Here is a 26549-nt window from a genome sequence, read left to right on the forward strand (position 1 = left end):
ATAGATTTGTATATTTTTCAATTGAATTGTACAGGTTATAGGTCACATTAAGGTGGGGAAAGTTTTGAAGTGATTTATTGTGGTCTATTTTTTTGATATCACAAAAACTTGGCATTTAACAGGGATGTATACACTTTTTATATCCACTGTATGTCTAGAAGCATGCAATAGTTTGGACTAAGCATCAAAACATCAGCACTTCAGATATATTACAGATGAATACATAGTTAAAGCCTTGAAGCACATACTAACAGAAGTATGCAGCACCTTTTTCAAACAGTGGGTTATGAATATGAGCCATGTATTGTCATTGTGGTATGATTTCTCTATTAGGTACCAAACTCATTATAACAAGACAAATTGCCAGTGACACCATGGAGAAGCTAAGTAACTATGTACTAAATAACTTGTTAAAACATGAATTTTTGAGGCAAAGTAAATCATAAAGCTGCTTCATAGAACAAGCACTGATACATGCACAAGATTTAAAGATCTTTCTAACTCAGTAAAGAGCTAACTTGTCATCATCAACTCCCTTTCTCCCACTTTATACATGAAGTCAGTGTATTCCGTCAACTGCCTCCATTTCTCTTGATGCAATGCCACTCTCCTACCTTCTTTGACAGTAATGGCTGACTATCATGTCTTCTCTCATATCACCAATACATTTCTTTGCTGGATGTCCTCATTTCTTTTTGCCTTCTTCCTGCCTGTCCTAAACTTTCTTCAGTAGTTTGTTTTCGGCTTTTCTGCACATGTGCCTGAACCCCCTTAATCTTTTCCCCTTGATCTTCTATGTACCTGGAGCTACTTTAGCTTCTGCTTTGATGTTTTCATTTCATAATGTGTCCCACAGTGTGCGTCCTACCACCCATCTCAGGCACTTCATCTCCATCATCCCTAGCTTCCTCAACTCTTGTCTTCACTATTCAAATTTCTGTCCCATACAGTAGTACTGGTTGCACCACTGTTTTATATACCTTACTTTTCAGCTTCTTTGCATTCTTCCCTCATACACTACACCTGACACTCTGTGCCAGTTGACTACAAACCCTCTGACTCTAACCCCTTCCAGATACTTAAAGCTGTTAATCTGTTTGACTATATTCCCTTTTATCTCAGTTCTCACTTTCTGATTTCCCTTGTTTGCTGTCATTTCAACTGTCTTACCTGTACTCAGTTTTGGCCCATGTGCCTTCAGTTTTGCATTCCATTACCCAGTCATTTGCTGAAGGTCTTATTCAGGGTCTGCTTGTAATGTGAAATTATCTGCATACATCTTTGTTGATCTGTCCCCGGCATTCTGCTAGCTAATGTAGTTCATCACCATAGTAAACAGCAGAGGGCTCAGAGCTGAACCATGATGCACACCCAAACCGACTGGGGAACCCCTCTGCAAGTCAAACACTGTTTGAGCTTGTGTCACTGGGTCCTTGTACATAGCTTGTACTAATTCTACACATGCTTCTGGTACATTGGACCACCACATGACTGCCCAAATCAACTTTCCTGGCACCTTGTCATATATGTTCTTCGAGTCAAGAAATGCCTAGTTGAACTCTTTCCTCATCTCTAGCTTCTTCTCAACTATCGGTCTCACCTCAAACATCATGTCAGTTAATCTGCATCCTGATCTAAATCTAGACTGCTCATCTCCCATTTTACTTTTTATCACCCTTTCTAGAACTTTCATACAATGTGACAGGAGTTTGATACTGCTATACTGCATACAATGAATGTCCCCATTGTTCTCATACACTGATGCTAGACTTGTTATTCTCTAGTCATTTGGGATATGCCTTTCTCTCCATATTGCTATGAGAGCTCTTAGGGGCCATTTCTCACCTAGCTCATCCAGCATCTTGATTGTGCCTGCCATCAGCACATCTGAGCCTGCTGCATGCCCTGACTTTATTTTCCTAAGTGCTGTTTTTACTTCTTCTAGGGTGGGCTCCTCTTTGCTACTTTTCTTTTTTCATTGTAGGCTTTGTCTGGGGCACTACAGCCTCAGTGGGGTTTTCTGCATTCAGAAGCTGCTGGAAGTATTCCTTCCATCTGCCTTTGATGTCCTGAGGACTGGTCAGTATGTCGTTGCTCGCATCCTTTATGAAGGGTATCTAATGACTATTTTCTTTAACTTTCTGTCTTTTCCTTGAAACATGATAGATTCTCTTTGCCATCTGCTTAGTCACTTTCCAGAAGTTAGCAGACTGCCTCTGATGCCTTGTTGGTTGCTCATCCTCTTTGTTAACTAACCAGTATTACTTCGTAGCCTAGTCAGTCTTTCAGATTTCCCACTTCTTGCACTCCTTCTTTCTTTTGATGACTTCCTGGACTTCTGCATTTCACCATCAGCTTTCCTTATGTGCCTCATTTCCACACCGGGGTCAGACCCCTATCTGTTCTATAGTCCTTATACATACTGTTTTGAGGAACTGACATTATTCTTCAACTCTGCCTACTTCCTCTTCTTCCTCAGGTGCTAGACCCTGAGTATTTTCCTAAACCTCAACCCTTCTGCTTAGGTCTTCAGCCTAGTCATGTTGACTTTAGAGCCTTCTCTGACCACTTCTTGCAGCTGAATGTGGCTACTGGCGGTTTATGCTTTGGCCCAACTTTCACTTTAGATGACTTTGCAATTGCAGATTCTAGTGCCCTTTCATTACTAGGAAAATGTCTACTTGAGTTGCATGCTTGCCACTCTTTTATACAATCTTATGACTGTCTCTGTTACTGAAATAGATGTTGGCCACCATCAAGCCAGATGGTCTCTCCATCTTCATCCTGTTGAACCACTCATGTGGATCCAGGCAGTCCTCATATCCTGATCTTTTGGAATTGCTACTAACTCTGCAGAATTAGTCAGAGATAAGAAAGTCATTGCAGCATATAATCCTCAACACTTCAGGAGGATAAACTAAGATTTAACAAATGGAATAATGGGGAGGAGTCATTGCTACACTGCTATGCCAAATTCCTCATTTGTTAATTAATACAAATTTATCATAATTTTGGGGTTAACAATATACATTAACCTGCTAAATTCCCAGCCTCTAAGAACATAGAGTTAAGCCAACAAACTTAAAATGAACTCCAGAATACCCCTAGGAAAATGTGTTAATACTAAAATATGAATATACCCTACCTTAAATTATTTAAAAAATATTATTTTGTTACAAAAACCTTCTCTATAAAATTTCCAGATTTATATTTATTAATAGCTAGACATTGACTCATCACTGTCACCTGTTAAACATATTACATTGGTTGCCCATGGCTGGAAAAGCTACCTTTTTACTTGCCACAATGTTTTTCAGCACAGTTATCATACACCAATACTTACCTCCCTGATAAGCAATATTGACATTGCTGTTTCTTTATGAAGACCATTTTCTGGACTACCTACATGGGAGAGAGCCATATCTAAAAGCAGTGCCAGAGGCACAACAGGTAACGCACTCACCTTTGGTGCAGAAGGCTGTGGATTCTATTTTCAGACTAAATAGATGTACTGTTGACACTGCAGTGCTGCTTAAGGGTGATGCCACACTCTTATGTGTGCTGTACTTTGAATGATATGTTAAATCAAGGTCCCATCTTCTTGAGTCAGTGGTAGCTCAGGTGGATGCAAAAGATCAAATGGCACCTATTGAAAAGAGAAGGAAAAGTTCTCTGATACCTGGGCCAAATTTCCCCTAGTAGTATAAATACTGCTTCAGGTATCCCTTGAAAAAGGCAACTGGTCAAGACTAATGTAGCCAATTAAGAATAAATAAATAAATAAATAAATAGAAAGTAAATAAAAATGAGTCATGAGCTAGCCTGCTTCCTCCTGATAAAAGGAATCAAAACATTCTATTCAGGTTCCACACAAAGCTAAACAAATGGGTCTATATTAGAACACCGAAATCTTAAAATGTCAAATGTTCTAATATTGACCCCTATTCAGCGAACGCTTACAATATCAAACATGCAGAACAGCAAATTTTTTCCCAGGGAAAAAAATTGCTGTTCCGAAATACATACACACAACACAAACACACCAAAAACACAGCAATCCACACACATACATTTAAAACCCTACATCTAACCCTATACTAAACTGTACATACACTGCTATCTATCCACTTACCTTAACCCAAACCCTAACCCTAAAGTCCATCTCTATCGCACACTCACCTCACCTGCGCCCTAACCCTAACTCACCTACCCCACCTTAACCCTAACGTCCGTCACTATCGCACACTTACCTGACCCGTACCCTAACCCTAACTCACCTAACCCATGCCCTAACCCTCACGTCCACACAATTGCACACTTAACTGAACCCTACCCGTACCTTTCCACCACAGTGCTGAAAATAGCAAAGCGACAGAACCGGCCAACCAAATTCTTTCCCTAGGAAACAATTTGGTGTTCTGCAGCTTCACTATTTTCAGCGTTCACTGAATAGGGGTCAGTATTAGAACATTCGATGTTTCAAGACTTTGATGTTCTAATATAGACCCTAAGCAAACACCTATCAGTGAATATGAATACATTTTTTGCGTATAATAGCTGACACATATTTAACAGTTTATTTCCTGCATTGAAATACTGTCAATTTTTACTTTCCACAAAATATTTTTTTTCTTGGTAACATTTTATTTTTCATTTATACACTCTTTTTCTGATTTACACTTTTTTCTCATACCACAAACTGTATTATACTTATATTTATACAATTTTACAACTAATCTCTCATCTTTTTTTATTTTTCTACTTTAACACTTTGTAAGCATTTAATGAAGCAGCATGTACCACTGGGTTAATTAACCCTGAACCTCCTTCCTCTTTATTTACATTCAGAATTCCTGGTTTCACTGGTTCTAATCTAGAACCCCATATAATGGAAACAAATTATCTTCAATAATTCCTTTTCAAATACTGTTGGCAAAATAAATATACTTGCCAATTATGTTAATTCCCCATCAGTACTGAATTTATCAAATAAGCCTTTTTTCTGAATAGTTATATGTCCTCCAGGAAAGACAGGTTTGTTTTATTTGTTCTATTGTTTTTTTTCCCATGGCATTATACTTACATCTTTATTCCTAAATTTTATACCTAACATAGAAATTTCATTCATTGTGAAATATATACCCCTATCTTTACTACATCACCTAAACCTTTACTTTTCTCTCTATTTAAAGCCATCCCATTCATATCTAGACATTCATTTGTGCAAATTATTGCTTCTTTAATTCAAATGTATTTTATTTTTTGCAATTATTATAATGTCATCTGCATATGTTAACAGAACTGGAATTCTTACATACTATCACATTCACAATTATTGCAAAGAGTATACAACTAACTGGACGTCCCTGTCCTGCACCAATCTTCATATGTACTGCTCAGCTTAACCAGGCATTTAAAATAATTTTTACTTTAGTATTATTATATGCTGACATACACAATTTCCTAACCATCATTTATATTATATTCTTTCATTAACATCCATAAGATTTCATCTCCAGTTGTATCAGATGCCTTATGAAGGTCTCCTGTCATGATTTCTACTTCTTCTTTACTATTCATAATATCATTTACAATTTCTCCAACTATCATTATAACTCTTGACAACCCTTTTCCTTTATGCTACATATGCTATCTTCCATAATAATTTCCATTTTAGTTTCAAATCTATTTTGTATTATTTTCATAAAGGTGTTATAATCGTTATTACTTAATACTACTGTTCTCTATTTTTTTTTTAATTGTCTTCTATCTTCCTTCTTCCATTCAACTACATAATTCTTTATATATAAAGCCTTCATTTAACCATTCATTCAAAAAAATCTTTAAATCATTTATTTTTGCCAATTCCTTTTTTTATTTTAGATTTCATACCCTATTCTATCTGGTCCTGCAGCCAGATCTGTATTTATTTGTCCTAATACTTTGTCTAGCTCATTAAAAGAAATCTCTTTTTGCAACTCTTTGTTCTCTTTTTCTGTTAACTTTTTTCTTTCCATGTTTTTTCACTGCCTTCTTTTTTGAAACATTTTTATACACACCGTACAACACTATTTGTAATCTTTTCCTGAGTTCTTTCTATTTCTCCTTTTACTTTTTGTTTCTCTTATTATACTACCATGTTCATTTACAAATCTACTTAAATAACTCTATGTTTCTTTTCATTTTTATTGTAAAAAATATCATTGCTTATATAACACTTCCTGTATTTTTTCTTGATTTCTATCGTATACTTCTTTTTCTTTGTCAACGTTCTTTCTACCATTATGTTCTAATTCTTCCAATGCATCCTTATATATTCTTTTATATTTTTCTTTCTTTACTTTTCTCACATAATATTGCCACTGTAAAAAACATCTTTTTATGTTTTTCTTTAAATATTATCCACATACCTCTCAATCTGGAAACCACAAATCTGGGCAAAGGCCCATGAAAATAGGTACAAATCTGTACACTAATTGACATAACATTTGGATACAAAATTATGTAACCCGCCTACTCCAATGGAATTGTGGGAACTTTTAAATGCAAACAGAAGAACAGACAACCAAAATATGGTGCCAGACTCCCCTGCAGCCATTCCAATGTCCCATTACTTTGCTATTTTGCCACATTTACCATAAACACTAATGTGCATACTGCTTTACTTCTACAATGATTATCTGGATTTCACATAAAACTTTTATTTTACATTTTATAGCACAAACACTAATAGCATCTTCTAAATAAAGCAAAACAATCTCACAATGAAAATAGACTTAGCATTAAAACTTCCTTGCCCTGGCAACTAATATTCATTGAAACAGCATTGAAACCCACATTCAAAGAAAATGCACCTCACCATTGAGAGATAAAGATTACCTTTGAGCTGCTTTCAAATCATAGGCCCCTTGCACATGAAACATATACATGTTCTTTGAAACACCTTCCTGATTGTATTAAATAATATTCCTTGTATAATACAGTACACTTGTTAGCATGCATGTTAAATTTATCATTTTCAACATTTTCCAGTAAGCAATGAAACAAAATGCATGAACCAATAATGACAAAACTGCCCAATTGAGAACATTTCTATCATAAAAGTTTACTCAAACTTCTACATTCCACCAGTATCAGTAAATATGCACAATATCTGCAAAAGTAAAAGTCAACTAAATAATTCTGCATTAAAGAGATCTGTAACCAATGAAGAGGTTACTGCTAGTGAAGAACTTTTTATATCATTGTTTCATCTACAAATAAAGTACCTGTTGCCCTTGAGGAATAAATTGCTTATGTTACATTAAAAAATGATTAGTAATATTGCAATAGGGACTAGATGGCAAACTTATAACAGGTTTATAGTTATTAGTTATCACCGCCTAAGAGGAGGTTCTCAGGGCTGCAGCATCAATCCCCCTTTAAAAGTACAAAACAGTACACTATCAGCAATGCATCTACATACTGTGGGAGTAGAATACACAGCCTTCTGCATCAAAAGCAGGCATTCAACCTGTTATGCTATTAACAATGCAAGCTGACTCAGCATAAGCAGCACAAAACTTCTCTTACACTGAAGCTCTCAGCTCCTTGTAAAATCCACTCAGCACTCAACCACAGTATCGCTCAACTTTGCAGTACAAGAAATCTGGAAAAAGCCAAAGTTGCTAGAATAAAATGTGTTACCACCATGCATTTCACTGCCAAGTCTTGAACTCAGGACCCTGTGCACTACAGTCAGAGCAATATACCACTATGCCAAATAAGCTGTTTCCTGAAAGATAGGAAGACTGAAACTTAAATTGTCATCATTTGGTTCTTACCATAGCTCTCAACCTCTTAGCACAAAACACCTGGACGAAGCCAATAATGGGGGAATATAGCCCCCAAACAATTAGTGAATTCAGTTTTCACCATAGCTCTCAACCTATTAGCATAAAAAACATGGACAAAGGCAATAATGGGGGAATACAGCCCCAAAATAGGGGCAAATTTCAAATATTGATCTTATAAACTTGGAAAATTGCTAGAATAAAGGTTTGTGTTACCATGTATTTTCTGAAGAATATGATGTCTGAAATTCAAATGTCTGTCATAACTAAGTGAATTCAATCCTGCAGAAAACCACAGATTTTATGAGAAACAGAACAAAAATATGAGGCAAAGACCTGGACAGTTTTTGCAAGTAGTGGTGGGTAGGGAATTCAGGTTCTTGTTACCTGTTGCAAAGGTAGAGGTTTTGAGCCTGGGTAACTCTAGCCACCAGTTATATTCAACGGGGGCATTTTACACACACACACACACACACACACACATTCCAGGACCTTGCAGTCTTAAAGAACTTCAGAAATACACTATTTCAAATCAATGACAAACTACTTCAAACCAATGTTCCCGTCCTCCCTGGAGCTCAATTCAGACAGGCTGGCAGGTGTTCACTGAGATGACATCACCACGCATGTGATGACGTCAGTCAAAAACAAACATTTTAAAAAGAAAGCTGGGAAATTCGGAAATTAAGGGGTGTCACTCAGGAATTGTGGCACATCATTATTTGGGACCTCAAAACCAGTAAAAGACAAGGAATTTGAGATGGTTGAGAGGTATGATTATACACCATTCAGATCAATTTTTATAAAATGTTTTCATAGTAATATGATCTTTCCTTAACTGTATTACTAATCTCTTTTCTTCTTCATTCAATGTTTTCTCATTTATCCTTTTTATTTATTTGCCTATTTTTATACATTTTTTTATTTCCATTACCTCTAGCCATATTGCAAGAACATCAGAAAAACCTGTTTCAGCTACTGCTCCTTCTTGTATAATTAATCCTTCTGATGCTATATTATAATATTTTTCACTTCTATACATGCCCCTTTTATAAATTCATTATTTTTTTGTCCAAAGTTTTATCTTACCACTTCTTATAGCTTCTATCATTTTTCCCATATAATTTCCTTTGTTTTTATGCTTGCCTTTTAAATTACAGTTAAAGTCTCCTATTATTATAATATGAATCATATTCACTACTACATAGTGTAAAATGTGAGGAAATAAGCTTTTCATTTCTTTACAATTAGTATAAGCACATAATGTTATAATTCTATATACTTGTTCTTTCCTTATTAAATCTTCCTACTTTTGCTAAAGTTACATTTAATATCTTTACTGTATTTCTACAGGATACAGCTATTCCAGAACATTTCTCATTTCCTAAATTTCAGATTATCTTTCTTCCCCACCTCTATTTGCAATCCTTCTTTATTTGTTAAAAATCTTGTTTGTTCTAACATAATTACATCTACATTAGATGTATCACACCACTTTAAAATCCCTATTCTTCTTACTATATTCTTAATACTGTTCACATTTACTGAAAGTACTCTGAAAATTTAATTTTCCATTTTTCTTAGATTCATAAGTTCATAGTTAATTACTAAGCTAACTTTCTGAATAGGCCATTCTAAGGCTAGTCCATTTCTCTCCCAAAGGTGAAAATCAAACACTTTACCTTGTGTCTGTGATTCAAGCAACTTAGCCATTATACTAACCCCCAGTCATTGCCTGCATATATTCTTTATCATCCATTTCCTTTCTTTTTTTCTTTTGTACTTACCCCTTCAAAATTTCTTTCTTTGTCTTTTATCCTTTTACCAATAGAATTTTTTTCTTCTTTTACTTTCTCCCGATTTATATCTTCTTCATCACTTATTTCAGAACCTTCTTCTATGTCCTCTTTATTTTTTCATGTAGTTTTTCTTCTATTTCTACTACTTCTAAAATTTCATCTCTTTGTTCATTTTAAACTCTCCCCGGGATTCATGAAGCTCGGCGCAAGGCCGGTGTAAGGCCCGCGCCGGCGGTGCAGTGAATAGTCGGCGTAGTAGCGCCATATGCATAGTAATGAGAGCGCACCGCAACCACAGACACGTGCGTAGTGTACGTGAGCGAGCCCAAGTAGGATGCATCCGGAGGCATGGATAAGCCGGCAGGCGATGAGCAACCTAATGTGCTGACTGCCACGGTCCACCCATAACAGTAATGGCAGCAGCCAGGGCCCGTGCAGAATGAAACGCACGTAGAGTATGCAACATAGTACCCGTCCCAACAAAACGGAGAAGCAAACACAACCCACGAAGCCCTAAGTGTACCCGTCCAAGGAACAAAGGATATGCGTAACACCGTGTTCGTCCCGCAATGCACCGTCAGTGGGCATACCCAGAGAAGGTGTACCGCAGCATGTCAGCGCGCCGCACCGACATAGGAGTAGCGACTAAGGTTACCACCTGTCCCACTTTGCGAGGGGCAGTCCCTCTATGGGCAGTTGTGTCCCGATAAAAGATATTAAAAACGGCAAATGTGCTAAGATTGTAGGACATAATTATATCCCGTATTTAATGTAATGGTTGCATGAAATGGTCATTTCTGTAACTAAAATACCTAAATGTCACAAGAAACAGAATAAGCAACCAAACTGCTACAACAATAAGCTTTTATTTAGGCAAACAAGTGAAGTTCTATGCTATATAGTGACCGTGGGTATGTGTCGGCCTGTAAAATCTGATGTGAGTCGAAAATGTCCCACCTTGGCCATTGGAAAAGGTGGCAACCCCAGTAGCGACATGGGCATGGTCACCAGGGTTACCAGCTGTCCCACTTTGCTATGGACAGTCCCTCATTGGACAGTTGTGTCCCGCCAAAAATCGAAAAATGGCAAATGACCTGAGATTTCCGGCCAAAAATATTCCCTCAATATACCTGTAATAGTAGCATAAAACATATATTTTGTATATGAAACACATACATGGCATAAGAAACTGAATAAGGAACCCAAATGCTACCAGAATAAGCGTATATTATGGCAAACAAGTGAAGTTCTGTCAACTCCACTTGCTGTGGGTATGTGTTGTCCTGCAAAATCCGATGTTTCCACAAAAGATGTCCCACTATGGGCATTGGAAAAGATGTCAACCATAATGGTCACAAGCAGTAGTGAGAGTACACAGCCGGGTAGCTGTGTCGACATAACAACAGGAAGGAACCAAGATACCCTAAACACAGGCAAACATGTGCATAGCAACATGTCCCACACCCAGCAACGTGTGTGTCGCATACACGGGACGGCATATGTCTAAGTGTAATATCCAGAAGCAGAACCCATGCATGCAGATGTAATACACAATAGCCCCATTGTAGCATGTAAGTCCCACCCATGTACGCCTGTGCACCCAAACCAGCTAGCATCCTTGTGCAGCTACACACCTACACACAATGGGCATACCTGAAATGTGGTAAGAAGTATTGTTTTAAGCAGTGCCACGCGGGAAAATATGTACCCCACATGTCACCAACCCACCTCAGGTACAGATATGGAAATGGCTGCATGTGAATGTGTCTGCAGAATGTGTACATCCCGCATGTGGTATGTACCCGTCCAAAACATATAGGTTTGCACACGCCACGGTGCACATAACTGTACACATGTGGACAAGTCGGGTTGTTGAACCACCACATCGATGATTAGCTATGCAGAGAAGTCAAACACATATAGCGGAACATGTGCCTACCAAACAGGACGTCCTAACAGGGTGCCACAGGCACAGAAGGGGAAGGTGGGACATCACATGTGGAGAGTAGCGTTGCCGGACGGCCAAATACACACGGTCAAGGTAAAGGACGGAACAACATGCATATGGCTGGATGGATGTTGTTAGAAAAATATATATAGAAACACATATGAAGTGCCAGTTTAGAAGCAAAATACTATATAATGCATTGAATTGTACTGTACAATATGGCAGTAGAAATGATCATGCATGTAATTGGTGAAGCTTAGCTGCAGTGTGATCGAACTCTGACTCTGGCAGTAACCAGTTCAGCAGGCTTATGTCTCTCAGCATTAATTATCTGCTGGGTTACAGAAAAATAAATGTATGTACATGTATAACATCCTCCCTTCCCTGAGGAGGATGGCCTTGTGAGCTCTATCGAAGATAGAGTACAACTCCTTACCAGAGAGACAAAGGAACGTATTAAGAAATGAACTGACTATTGTATCGGAACAGTCCAGGGTCCTTGAAACAGCTACAATTACAGAAGGACACTGTAATTGACCAGGTGCCTTGCAAGGCTGTGTTATTCTCATGGGAAAACATTTTAAAAGCATGACCTCAGCACCCTCGTATGTATAGAATATTGCGGACCATAGTGATGGAAATGCCCTGTGACTGACCACGTCAGTAAGGTGGGCAAAAGCTGATTGTAAACACTATATAAAGAAATTGCTTACTGTATAGAGTCAGACAAAACACTCATACTTGGACTGTATATTTTTCTGCCTGCCTGTGTACACTACTAAAACGTTGTGAACCCGAGCTTCCTGTGTTATTGACTGTCACTTAGAAAAGCCTACTGATTTCTACAGTCTGGTTTTAACAACTTATTTGACATTGTGGTCCTTCTTAGCCGGAATTCCCTTGGTAAGCTACAGGTCAGAGTGCATGGGTGGTTAGACATCTGCGCAGGAGAATTTGCCTAAATGGTTCTTCTTGAGTGAAAAGACCTCCGACTGAATTGTTGTGTGTAAAGAGGCTGTCCACTGTCTGATCTGTGGCTGAAAAGCGGAAAACTGGATCCCAAGAAGAAAACGTGCAGTCATAAACAGGAGGCTCAGGTAAGGAGGGTTTGCCTCTTTGTCTCTATTGTAGATCAGGGACCAGACTACATTGTGTTTCTGTTAACAGTTGTGATAGCAGGTCGAAGACCAATCCAAGTAGTTTTAAATTTGGACATAGATCAGGGGAACACAGAGTAGAGTAAATAGTCATTGTAGACACTACAGTGGATACAGGGAAGGAGATACCACGTGGTACGAGAGAAGGGTTACGTAACAGTCGTGTAGAGGATATGGGAGATTAGTGCACAAACAGATCGTGTGATCCGCGTTTGACGGGTGATGTGAAGTATATGCAATTGCAGAGAGCACATAATGTGAGATATTCTGCAAAATGGGGTAATAAATATGACATTGATGGTATATTAGACAAAATATCGTTACTGAAACATTGGAATCACTGAAAATGTGATGCAGATGTTCTAGGGTAACCACCTGTCCCACTTTGTGAGGGACAGTCCCTCTTTGGCCAGTTGTGTCCTGCAAACAAACTGAACAAATGGCAAATGTCCTGATATCTTAGGACAAAAATATTTCATATATCTTCTTTAATGGTAGCATGAAACAGTTATTTTGTATCTGAAACACCAAAATATCATAATAAACAGAATAAGCAACTCAAATGCTACAAGAATAGGTTGCTCTCCTGGCAAAAGTGAATTGCTGTCCTTTGTACTGGCCGTGGGTATGTTTTGCCCTGCAAAATGACACGTTCCTAACACTAATGTCCCACTTTGTGCATTTGAAAAGGTGGCAACCCTAAGATGTGCAGGCGAAAAAACAGCGACAATTGGGTATCCGTCAAGCACATAGGTGGATTGAGGTAGTGAACCGAAGGGAACAGAACACTAGAAATGCGAAAGCATCATACGTACACAAAGAAGATAATAATACAGTAGTAGCGACAGCCCCCTCTACCACCTCCGATACCACATCCAGGATATGAAGCGGGAGGGCAGGCTAGTCCCCCCCACGTTATCCTGTGGCAACAGAGGTATCACAACGACCAAATGTAAGAGAAGCTATTGAAACGACATCCCGAACTCGTAAAATACCTAGGGACACTCAAGTAAGAAGAGAGTCAGTAGAACAGAGTGAGGATATCTGTCAATTAATTGAAGTACCGAACCCTCATGCAGGACAGGAAGGCCAGGACCCAACTCCCTTAGTGTATAGACCGTGGACACCAGAAGATATCTGGAAAGTCACAGAGGGAATTCCCCATCTACAAAGTAATCACTATTCACCATGCAATACCTCCTGTATCTTCTGATAGAAAAGCAAAGGGGGAATGGCGGATGGTACAGGATTTACAAGCTGTAAATCATGTAATAATACCTAGGGTACCGATGGTGCCAGACCCACACACTATATTGAATGCTATGAACCCGCCACAGAAGTATCTTACCGTGGTACATATAAGCTATGCTTCCTTTTCAATACCTATACATCCAGATAGTCCGTATTGTTTTGCATTTACATTCAGGGTAACAGATACAGCCATACCCGGCTATCGCAGAGATACTGTGAAAGTACAACGATATTCGCACAGGAGATGGCTAGCAACATTCCGGTGTTTACTCCACCCTGGGCCAGTCAAGTTCTACTTTATGTGGATGATATTCTGCTTGCGGCCCCTACCCAGCAGCAATGTAGGGAAGATACAATAGCATTATTGAAATATTCAGCAGAACAGGGACATAAATTAAGCAAGCATAAATTGCAACTACAGAGAATACAGGTCAAGTACCTGGGATATGTGGTATCCAAGGAGGGGAGAACATTACAGGACGATAGGAACGCAGCAATTTCACAAGCACCCAAGCCAACTACCAAGAAGGGAATGATGTCCTTCCTGGGCCGACTAACTTTTGTCGAAGCTGGTTACCAAACAATGCTTTGGAATCTGCTCTATTGTCTGCTTTAATCTTTAATACACCTATGGCAGCACAACATATACTACACTGGATTCCAGTAGCAGAAACAGCTTTCTGCAGACTAAAACGATTGATAGCTTCAACATCTGTTTTAGGTCTCCCGAATAATCATAACAGATGTTGTCAGACTGTAGATTGTAAGCAGGGATATATGACGTCAGTCGTGACGCAACAGCATGGAAGTAAGCAACGCCCCATAGCTTACTACTCATCGCAGTTGGACACTGTGGCATGGTCAGTGCCACATTGTGTACAGGCAGTTGTTGCAGCACCCATGGCAGTACAGGCCTCGGCCTCAATGTTATTATTCCACCCTCTCACTGTGAGAGTGTCTCATGCAGTTGCGATCATTCTGCTGCAAGAGAAAATAGCATTCCTGACCCGTGCTAGACATCTTTCTTGTTTGACCATACCCCTGAGTCAACCTCATATGGTGATTGAACGTTGTACAACATTAAACCTATCAACGTCACGTCCGACACCTGTGTATGGCACACCACACAGTTGCCTATATGAAATGGAGGAAATAACTCCACACAGACAGGATATCACTGATATACTCTTAGATGATGCAGAGGTGACAGTTTATGTGTACGGATCATGTAGAAAGAGTCCTACAGGAAAGAATCAAGTAGGTTATGCAGTAGTTATTGATAATGAGATTGTAGAAGCCCAACCCCTGCAGCATAACGTGTCTGCTCAAGCAGCAGAATCGATAGCTTTAACAGGTGCTTGTACTCTAGCGAAAAACTGATGTGTGGACATTTATACCGATAGTCAGTATGTTGTCTCTACAGTGCATGTTTATGAGCAGCAGTGGAAGAATAGGGGAATGATAACATCCACCGGTAAACCGATTAATCATGCGCAATTGATCTTGAATGCATTAGATTCCATTCAGTTACCCACTAAAGTAGCTAATTGTAAATGTGCAGCTCATACAAAGCAACAGGATAACAGTAGGAAAGGTAAGGCACGAGCTGATGCAGCTGCAAAACAAGCAGCCTCACAGTTGTAAAGTGTCTTTTTGAATGAGGAATGACAATCCTCAGACATTCTAGATGTAGAAATGTTACAAACAATGCAAACATCAACTACGAAAGCAGAAAAGCAGACGTGGGTATGACGAGGAGCAATCCTTGAAGACGGACTGTACATATCCACAGTGAGAAAGCCAATATTAACGTCTAATGTATTCAGATATGCGGCTTTGTTGAGCCATGGGTAGAGCCATGTGTCAACAGGGGGGATGGTACAGTTGGTTAACAGAATATTCCTAACATACGGAATTAGGAACCACATACAAACATCATGAGCAGCGTGTCATATTTGCAGTAAACATCATGCACAGGGGGCATTTAAACCGAAGGGAGTGGGTTTACCTACACCACCATAACCGTTCCATACTATTTGTATGGAGTTTATACAGCTGAATAAATGTGAAGGGAAGAAATACTGTTTAGTGATTATAGATATATTATCAAAATGGGTAGAAGCATTCCCAACCAGGAATCCGGATGCAGCAGCAGTGGCAAAGGTCCCAGTAAAATAAAGTATCCCTAGATCTGGCATACTGTAAAGAAGCTACAGTGACAATAGAACACATTTTGTGAACCAGACAATCCAGCAACCTGGGGGATTATTTGGTATTTCCATGAATAAACATTGCATGTACAACCCACAGTCAGCATGACTGGTGGCGGTACAATGGGATCCCGATAAATAAGTTGAGGAGGTTGATGGGTGACACCCAGACGAGTTGCATTTGCTGTCTACCTCTAGCATTGCTGAGCATGACAACAGTTCCAAATGTAAAGTGTTTGACCCCTTCAAGTAGTATTTGGAATGGCATATCATGTGCCACAGTGGAAAGCTGTCATGCCTGCAGAGCTGGAGGTCGATGGCTCATTAGCAAGTGACATGAGAGGATTGTTAACCAATAACACTGTTTTGCAGTTAAACTCTTTTACAGATAAAGAGCAAGCGAAGCCGGATGCATAGCTGACTCCAGTATCCTGTGTGTATTTCACTGTTATCCAAAAAAGTAACTTGCCGAGTCCAACGTGGGAAGGTCTGTACCAGGTACTGTTGGCAACGCCTACTGCAGTAAAGTTTGCGGAGAGGTCGTCCTGGGTTCACCTCACCTTTTCAAACCGGTAAAGGATATCAAGTCTGATTTACATGTTGTAGCTGATATACCATAGAGACAGAATCACCCGGGCCAGACTGTATAACAATACAAAGCAACCCCAAAGACATTTGGTTTACTGTCCTACTGATCATACACCTATTAACCATGTTTGTGTTGACTTTACATTTGCTGGGACCTTACCTGCATATAACTACACAGATACAAATAGTGATACGTGATGAACTGGCCACAGAGTGGCATCCAAACTTCAACACATACCTAGGCATGACGCGTGTGCATGTACAGACTATGAACATTTCAAATTGCTGTGTTTGTACTGCCATACCTACATCATATGGAGGACTTCCGATGTATGTTGTCCCCTTGGGGATAGATTGAGACTTGTGAATATTTACACTTTGATACAGGTTCTGTGAGATCACAGGACAAAGTGGCACTGTACTTACCTGTTACACAAAAAGGAATTGTTTGTTTTCATAAACATGATACAGTTCAAGTTGGTGGGAGTAATTGTAACATAACTGTGTCTTACAAATGTCATATAACAGCCAAAGATCACAGTACTAGTTGTAGCACCATTCATGATTTGTATTGAAGCTTCATGAGAACAATGTGGAAAGATGTGCAGAAACATCCTGAATTGTATAAACAGTCCTCTGTTATAGACAGGAAAATGTTACATGCAGAGTTAACCCGCATCAGTAGTAAAGTAGAATATTGTTATTTTGTTTGTGGGAAATAGCATATCAATGGTTACCTGAGAATTGGTCCGGCAGTTGTTTCTTGGGTTATCTGGCTCCAGTCATATGACATACTGCACAATTGCCTCTGGGTACGAAACGAACTGTAAGACATATAGCTCGAAGAACTGGGAACACAGTCGAGAAACCTACTAATCCAGTGGGTGAAATGGAAGCTGTTCTGAAAAATCATTCTTCTGCAAGACATAAAGGAATATTGACTCATATGGACTTGAGTGACAGCGTTATATCCTGGGCTGGAACAATCCCAGCTTGTGGAGTAGTGAAATCAATCAGGGAACAGAGGAAGTTGTCAAAACCTGTCGGAGGAATGAGCAATGTGACTTTTCGCTCTTGAACTTGTGACTGATGAACTGGATGCAATGAGAACTGTTGTGTCACAAAATGTAATAGCGCACGACTGCACCCTGGCGGCGAGAATCGGTACGTGCGCGCTTATCAAAGAAGACCGCTGTGTCTAAGTACCACATAATAAGCACAATATCAACGCCCACCTAGAGGTAATACAGCAGGTGTCAGCCATGGCGGAACCAGGCCCAAACCCACTGACGAACCATTTCCACAAACCATTTGGTGGATGGGGTTCAGTCATACTGAATATCTTGATTGCCATTTGTGTTGTTCTGCTCATATTGGGAGCATGTGTCTGTTGCGGGATACTTTGCATGAAAGTATTAGTCAGGGACTCTGTCGACGTATCTGTAACCGAGACTATGTATCAAGACCTGTAGTGGTATTTGTTAATACAAAATGAAATCCTTTCTGAAATGTACAACAAATGACTTGCCTAGTTAAACGTTCCAGAGAGGAAGAGGCTAGGGAATGAAATAATGTTGTATATGTTTCTGGATAGAATAGAAGCAATCAAAGGAGGGAGAATGTTAGCAAAATATATATTTAAACATATATATGACGTGCTAGTTTAGAAGCAAATAGTGTATAATGCATATTATTCTATTTTACAATATGGCAGTAGAACTTATCATGCATGTAATTGCCTGTAGTGTAGCTGCAGTGTGATCGAACCCTGACCCTGGCAGTAACCAGTGCAGCAGGCGTATGTCATTCAGCATTAGTCATCTGCTGGGTTAGAGAATAATAAATGTATGTACAGGTATATCTTTCATCCTTCCACTGAGGAGGATGGCCTTGTGAGCTCTATCTAAGACAGAGTACAGCTGCTCACCAGAGAGACAAAGGAACCTAGTAGGAAATGAAGTGACGATCGTATCTGAACAGTCTTGGAACCTTGACAGAGCAGAATTTACCGAAGGACATTCTAATTGACTATGTGGCTCGCAAGGCTGTGCTATCCTCATGGGAAAACATTTAATAAGCATTACCTTAGCACTGTTGTAGGAATCCAATATTGTGGACTATAGTGATGTAAATGCCCTGTGACTGACCACATCATTAAGGTGTGCAAAAGATGATTGTAAACACAATACTCATACAGCTGTTTCTTGTATAGAGTCAGACAAAACTCTAAACTTGTACTGCATAGTTATTTGCCTCCTGGTGCACACTATTAAAACGTTGTTAATCTGAGCTTCCTGTGTTATTGACTGTCATTTTGAAAAGACTAATGAGTGTTACAGTTTGATTTAAACAACGTAATTGACAGATGTGTATGTTCTAGCATGGGAATAGGTCAAGCCAACCACCACAATCACCATGTGTACCACATACAAACAGCCAGTAACACGCAGTAGTAGTGCATGAAGGCATACACGACTGTGGGAATAGTACAGGACATATGGCACGTGCCAAGTGCAGATGCATGACACAAACCCCAGGATGGGTGTCCCTGCAAAGAGGAACATGTGCCAACCACACCTCCCACAGATGTACCGGCAATAAAACACATGCCAAACACACAGAAACACTACCGTCCAACACACGACTGCAACGGAGGCTGGTCAAACACCAACATGAAGCATGCACAAACAGGGACTTGTGTAATTGTTGCCTTAACACCCCCCCATAGGCCAAAGAAGAATAGAATGGACATATGCATGTAATGTTGTGAAGGATGTGTGGTAGTCCTCAGTATCACAGTGTTAGGGACACAGATACACTGTCATCAACCGTGACGTATGTGCACTGTAGACAGCATACCTGCAAGTAATACAGAGGACAATCACGTGCCACAGAAATATACACATGAGAAAGAGGATAGGGGATAGACAAGTGTAAATGGGACAAACTATGAATATAGGTTCATACGTCCATAGGTACAGGGTAGGCCATCGACCCAAGTTCAGACATAACCCTACACCATAGTTAGGATTACTTTGCCAACCTTCTGTGCCGGAGATAAAATACTTATGATATTGCTGTACCTCTGTCAAGCAGTGATAATGATGTAATCCCTGGCCTATATCTGCAATCCCCCATCCAATGGACAACATACCCCCGAACAAGGCTAGGAAGGATCTCTGTCTCACATGTACTGTGATGTAGATCCACAGCATTGTGAGTGTCCGGGTGACATGTGTCACTCCAACACATCCCATTAATGACCGTGACAAGGTTCATGTCACCTGCCCTTGTGGTTCTGAGGGATGCAGATACAGTAGGTGAAGCATAGACATGACATATGGGTTGACATGGCCTCGTATGTCAGGCACAGGTCAACACTAAACAACAGGTATGTGACTGAATGGGGCAGGGGTCCTACAAGTGGGGCAGCATTACACAAATCCATGTCACCCTGCATCTGTATGACAATTAACCTATGAGGCCTTCCCAGCTGCTGTAGGTGTTGGGTCAGATACCCTCTGAATGGGGCAATGTAGTCAATCATAGGTGTAACATGTAATGGGTACAAGGAGACAATGACCTACCCTGATGTAGATGTGAATCCCTGCCCAAACAGGTGGGCAATGTAGAAGTCCCACCGAAACACGATAGCAACGTGTGTGTTGAACGAATGGTGACCGACAAACTCTGTCCCCTGATCCCTGGTAATCACCCCTGCGCTCAGTGGACAGCCACCTATATGCTGGACAGGGGTGACCTAGTACTCCTCGACAGGTATGATGTTGCATTACTTTGCATTTAGCTGTGGGACATGTCCCTGACAGCAGATATGCATATCTGGGAGGCCCCTTTGAAGGATATCTGTGTCAGATGTCCGTCCCACTATGGCACCTGTTTTGCAGTCATCTACAAACAATGTTGCCCATAACACCCCTGTGTGTGCCTGTACTGTGGAAATGTAGATGTATGAGAGGAGTGGACCCAGGAAGGGCCCCATGGGACACCGCTTGCGACAGGCAGTAGGTCTGACATGCTGCCAGCAACTATGACCGCGTGGGTTGTGTCACATAGCCAGTTTACAACACATCCTGTGATGTACGTGTTCACATCCCAGCCAATGGGTTTATCAACGATACCTGAGGGGGGTAATGTGTTGAAGGCCTTTGCCAGGTCGAGGTAGGCTGTATGGACTGCAAGACCCCCATCAATGGCCTCGGTGACTGTCCCGAAAACGTCAACCATGCTTTAAAGGCATGAACCGCCCCTGAACAAGCCAAACCGTGTTGGATGCAAAGTATGCATGTCCCCTATGCCTTCATCTACGAGCTGCAGTATGATCCCTCCCCATGTCTTTGCAGATAGGTCTCCTCATGGTAATGGGACAGTAATAACCAGGGTCAGTGGAGGCATTGGCCCTGTGACGTGGGACTACAGTTGCCGTGCGACACAACCTGGGTACGTTACCTGAGGTGAGGCTACAAAGAAACAGCTGTCCTAACTGTGGGTCTAATTCCTCAATGAGATAGTGGAGTACACAGTGGGGTCACCAGCTGGTCTCATGGATGCTATGTTCACTACCCTGGAGAGAGCATGTCCCACCCGTGTGTCACAGAACATTTGTGGACCACAAACCGCTGGTACAGACATCTCCTCATGTGGGGGGAGGGTGTGGAGATGTCCTCACCGAACTTGTCAGCCCGTATTTTGGCAATGTGTGTATGTTGAGTAAACTCCACATCATCGTGAACCCAGTCAGAGCATATGTGGGCGTGACCTCCCAGGTGTTGAGCATAGCAAATGAAGGTGGTATGATTGTCAGCCAGGTCCATGTAGGTATATCTGTGGAACGTGCCCTGGACCATGTCATGACAGCGTGTAGCTCTACACATATAATGACCAAGGGTGTCATACCTCACAAGGTGTCTGCTCCGCCTTGTAGTAGCCACCTCCTCTTGTTGTACAGCTTGTGTATGGCTGGGGTACACCACACTGGATGCTTGGCATTGGTACAATGAACCACAGTTGGGTAAGGGAATGCCTGGTTCATGCAGTCCTGTAGGTACCGGTAGACGGCATATGTGAGTGATGCAGTGGCTGCAGTACTGTCGACCACTGGCTCAGGGTCCTTAAAGGAGACCACAGTAGTGTTCAGAATTGGGAAGTCTGCCTCTGAGCAAGCAATGTGTATGGTAACCGGCAACACTCACAGCAATGGATGCCAATAGCAGAAGCCATTGTCCAAATAACATAGATTACCTTCAGCATGACAATATGTATTATCATACATGTATTGACACGTGTCTGCTAATCACACTTGCAAATGGCCGGTAAGACCGGGCTAAAGTTCCCGTGATTTACCTAGTCTGGAGGTGTTGTTCCGACAATAAAGTGGCGATACTTCCCAACCGTGACCTCTGGGGATTAATTAAAGCGGTTGTTAACCTGCAACATTGGATGTACACCATTGGGTTCTGGTCCCGGAAAACATGGTTCCCGTAGCACTACACACTATGGGTAGTCAAGCAGACATCCGCGATTGTTGAACACACAGCATCAGTCAAACCCACTGGCCACAAGGACACAGTCCGACAAGCTCTACACTTTACATATGCACAGTGGTGTCCATTGTAGGACCCAAAAATTTATTCAAGGAATGCCTGCCAGCTTCCTTCATCACCTACATGAACTCATTGTCGTGACCACGTCACAGCCACACATATGCACCGCAAGCGTGTTTAATGTTGATGATAGCTGTCCATGAAATGCAGCACATATGCACAGAAATACCCAGGGTACCGAGTCCATAGAAGTGCGTCCACATCACAGTCCCGCACACATGAAGGATGTGTAATGGGTACTGTCGACTGTTGCAGTCAAGGGATCCTGGGTATGTAGAAACTGGCCTCGGTGTTGTTTCGCAGGTAATCCTTTGTCCCGCCCCGTGGGAGGGATGTGTGCGTAGCACCTGCCTTACTCCCCACTAATAATGCAAACCATCCACCGGAGAATGCTAAATGCAGGTGTGAAATGTGTACAGCCCTATACTAGTGTCCAGTAGGCAATTCTCATGGATGGACAAGCGTACGGCCAAGATGGCACCCACAACTGCAAACCCGGGGAAATTACACAGCCGCGGTAAGGCATAACACAGGAAATATACATAGGGACTACAGTTGACATTCCACATACAAAGTTGGACCGCCGTGCCAACACCGGCGTACACAGCACTCAATCTGCCAGCAACAAAATGGGGAGCACCCGCTACCATACAGCGGAACAGATGGGCGACCTGTGGAACACATACTAATGGCACACCCACAACGTCAAGTAGGATATGTAAACTATGGCGTTCCCAGCTATGAAGACAACATGCTTCAATGAATACATAGGGGATCAACATGTTCCGGTGGTGTTATGTTGAAAGTACAGTGACGGATATGTCCTATTGGGACGTCTGAGGTTTATTTGAAGCAGTTGCTAACCAGCATCTTTGGATGTATACCATTTGTTCACAGTACTAAATCACCTGGTTACGTAGCACCACGTAGAATGGGTAGTCAAACAGACATCCGCGATTGGGGAACATACAGCAGCAGTGAAAAGCACTGGCCAGTTGGACACAGTCCAGCAACATCTAACTTGACATATGCACATTGGTGTCCATTGAAGGACCCAAAAATACATTCTCACAGAACCCACTCCAGCCGTGTCCGAACAACAGACGATGATATAGCCGTGACTACGGCACAGTTAGACATATGCACCACCAGCGTGTTTAAGGTTGCTGACAAGAGTCCATGAAATGCAGGACATATGAACAGAAATACCCAGATCGACGTGTCCATACATGTGCGTCCACATCCCAGTCCCGCACGCATGAAGGATGTGTAATGGGTACTGTCGAGGGTTGCAGCCATGGGATTTTGGGTATGCAGAAATGGGGCTCTGTGTTGTCTGGCAGATAATCCATTGTCCCGCCCCGTGGGAGGGATGTGGGCGTAGTACCTGCCTTACTCCCTAATAATAATGCAAAGCATCCACCGGAGAATGCTAAATGCAGGCGTGAAATGTGTACAGCCCTATACCAGTGTCCAGTAGGCAATTCACATGGATGGACAAGCGTATGAACAAGATGGCGCCCCTAACTGCAAACCCGGTGGAATTACACTGCCGCAGTAAGGCATTACACAGGTAATACACATAGGGACTACACTTGACATTCCCCATACAAATAACACAGAGACCCAGATGAGAAAGTCCAAAGCAAAAATGAGGTACTGTAGAAACGGTCGCTGACCACTCAGAGCCCACCAGGAATTATATGCAGTCACCATAGTTTATTGCAGCGCTTTTCGTCTGCTTCATAAGCAGACTTCTTCAGAATACATACAATGCAGTTCGACCTACTACATTTAAAACCCTTAATTGGGCAGTAAATAAGATGTGCTAAGTATTAATTAAATGCCTTAAAGGCGAACAAGCTAAAAAGTCTACTCGGGTTACAGATTGCACACAGTGAGTAAATCAGACATTGCTTCAAAATGTATATTCTTCCGCGAAAATAAAAATATATGTATTAATATGAAAGAAGAACCAACATAATGTTTTCCAAGTGTCTGAGTGTATAAGTTACATATATATGTTCTAGGGATTGTGCCAATATATTAAAAGAACTAGAGACACCTAGTAATATAAATGAACCCTAATATATAGAGATAAACACTATGATTATGACTAATGTAAAATATATCAATGGAATGTAAAGATTAAAAATGTGGTAAAGTAAATATCCATTTACAAGGTTAGTTGAATAAAGCAATTCAGACATCCTTGTCAAAATACTAAAACAAGGCCAGCCAGGTGCTCTGTCTCACATGTACTGGGATGTTGTTCCACAGCATAGTGAGTGTCTGGGTGATGAATCTGTCCCACCAGCACGTTCTATTAATGACAGTGCCAAGGTGTACGTCACCTGCCCTTGTGATTCTGAGGGATCTAGATTCTTTAGGTGAAGCATAGTCATCAAATCCGGGTTCGACCTGGCCTTGGATGCCAGGCACAGGTCACCTCTGGGCAAGTGGTATGCGACGGAATAGGGATGGAACCCTTTCAGTTGGTCAGCATAACACATATTCCTGAGACCCTGCATCCATTTGTGGATGAACTGTCGGTGCCTTTCCAGCTGCTGCAGGTGTCGGGTCACATACATTCTGAACGGGGCATTGTACTCAATCATAGGTGTAATGAGTGATGAGTACAAGGGGACAATGACCTCCCCTGATGTAGATGTGAATGCCTTCATGATCAGGTGGGCAATGTAGAAGGTCTATCTAACTACGTTAGCAATGTGTGTGTCGAACAAACGGTTACCGACAACACGGGTCCCCAGATCCCTGGTAACTCCCTCTGTGCTCAGTGGATTGCCACCTATATGGTAGCTAGGGGTAACCTCGTTCTTCCCGAAGGGTATGACTATGCATTTCCCGGCATTTAGCTGTAGGCCATGTCTCTGGCACCAGTTATCCATAGCTGTGAGGCCCTTCTGAAGGATATCTGTGTCAGATGTGTGTCCGACTATGGCACCCGGTTTGCAGTCATCTGCAAACATTGTCAGCCATAAACCCTGTGTTTGCTTGTACTTTTGAAATGTATATGCGGAAAAATAGTGGACCCAGGACTGAGCCCGTGGGACAACACCTGTGACTGGCTGTGAGTATGACATGGCGCCAGCAACTATGACCGTGTGGGTTCTGTCACTTAGCCAGTTTGCAACCCCTCTGGCGAAGTATGTATTTACATTCAAGCAGACGGGTTTATCAATGATACCTGAGGGTGGTATTGTGTTGAAGGCCTTTGCCAGGTCTAGGTAGGCTGTATGGACTGCTTTGCCCTCATCAATGGCCTTGGTGACTGATCCTAAAAGTCAGACACGTTTAAAAGGCATGATCTGTATTTGACCAAGCAAAACTGGGTTGTATCCAAAGTATGCAAGTCCCCTATGTCATTATGTATGACTTCCATCATGATCCTTCTCCATGGCTTTGCAGATAAGGCTTGTCAAGGTAATGGGATGGTAATTACCAGGGTCAGTGGATGCACCATCCTTGTGAAGTGGGACTACAGTTGCCTTGTGCCACTACTTGGGTACGTATCCTGAGGTGAGGCTACGGTTAAACAGCTGTCCTAACTGTGGGTTTAATTCCCCATTGAGTTCATGGAGTACACAGCTGGGACACCATCTGGTCCCATGGATGCTGTGTTTACTGCCTTGGAGAGAGCATTTCCCACCTGTGTGTCACAGAAGTTCCAGGATCTACAATCCTCTGGTATAGATATCTCTCCATGTGGGGTTGAGGAGGGGGGAGAAGTTAGCACCGAACCTGTCGTCCATTATGTTGGCAATGTGTGTAGGTTCAGTCATCCTCACATCATTCTGAACCCAGTGTGAGCATATCTGGGAGTGTCCTCCCAGGTGTCCAACATAGCTAAAGAAGGCCTTATGATTGTCTGTCGAGTTCTTGTTGATTTCTCTGTTGAATTTCCCCTGGATGATTTCCTGACAGCCTGTAGGTTTTCACATACAATGAGCAAGGGTGTCTTACCTTACAAGTATTCCACTCTATCTTGTAGTAGCTACCTCCAGTCGTTCTAGAGCTTGTTCATGGCTGGGGTCCACCAGACTGGATGCTTGGCTTTGGTCCAAAGAGTCTCAGTTTTGTATGGGATTGCCTGATCCATGCAGTCCTGTAGGTGCTGGTGGA

Source organism: Protopterus annectens, chromosome 2.part0 (assembly GCF_019279795.1).
Source record: "Protopterus annectens isolate FY-2018-M chromosome 2.part0, PAN1.0, whole genome shotgun sequence".
In the NCBI taxonomy this organism is placed as follows: domain Eukaryota; kingdom Metazoa; phylum Chordata; order Ceratodontiformes; family Protopteridae; genus Protopterus; species Protopterus annectens.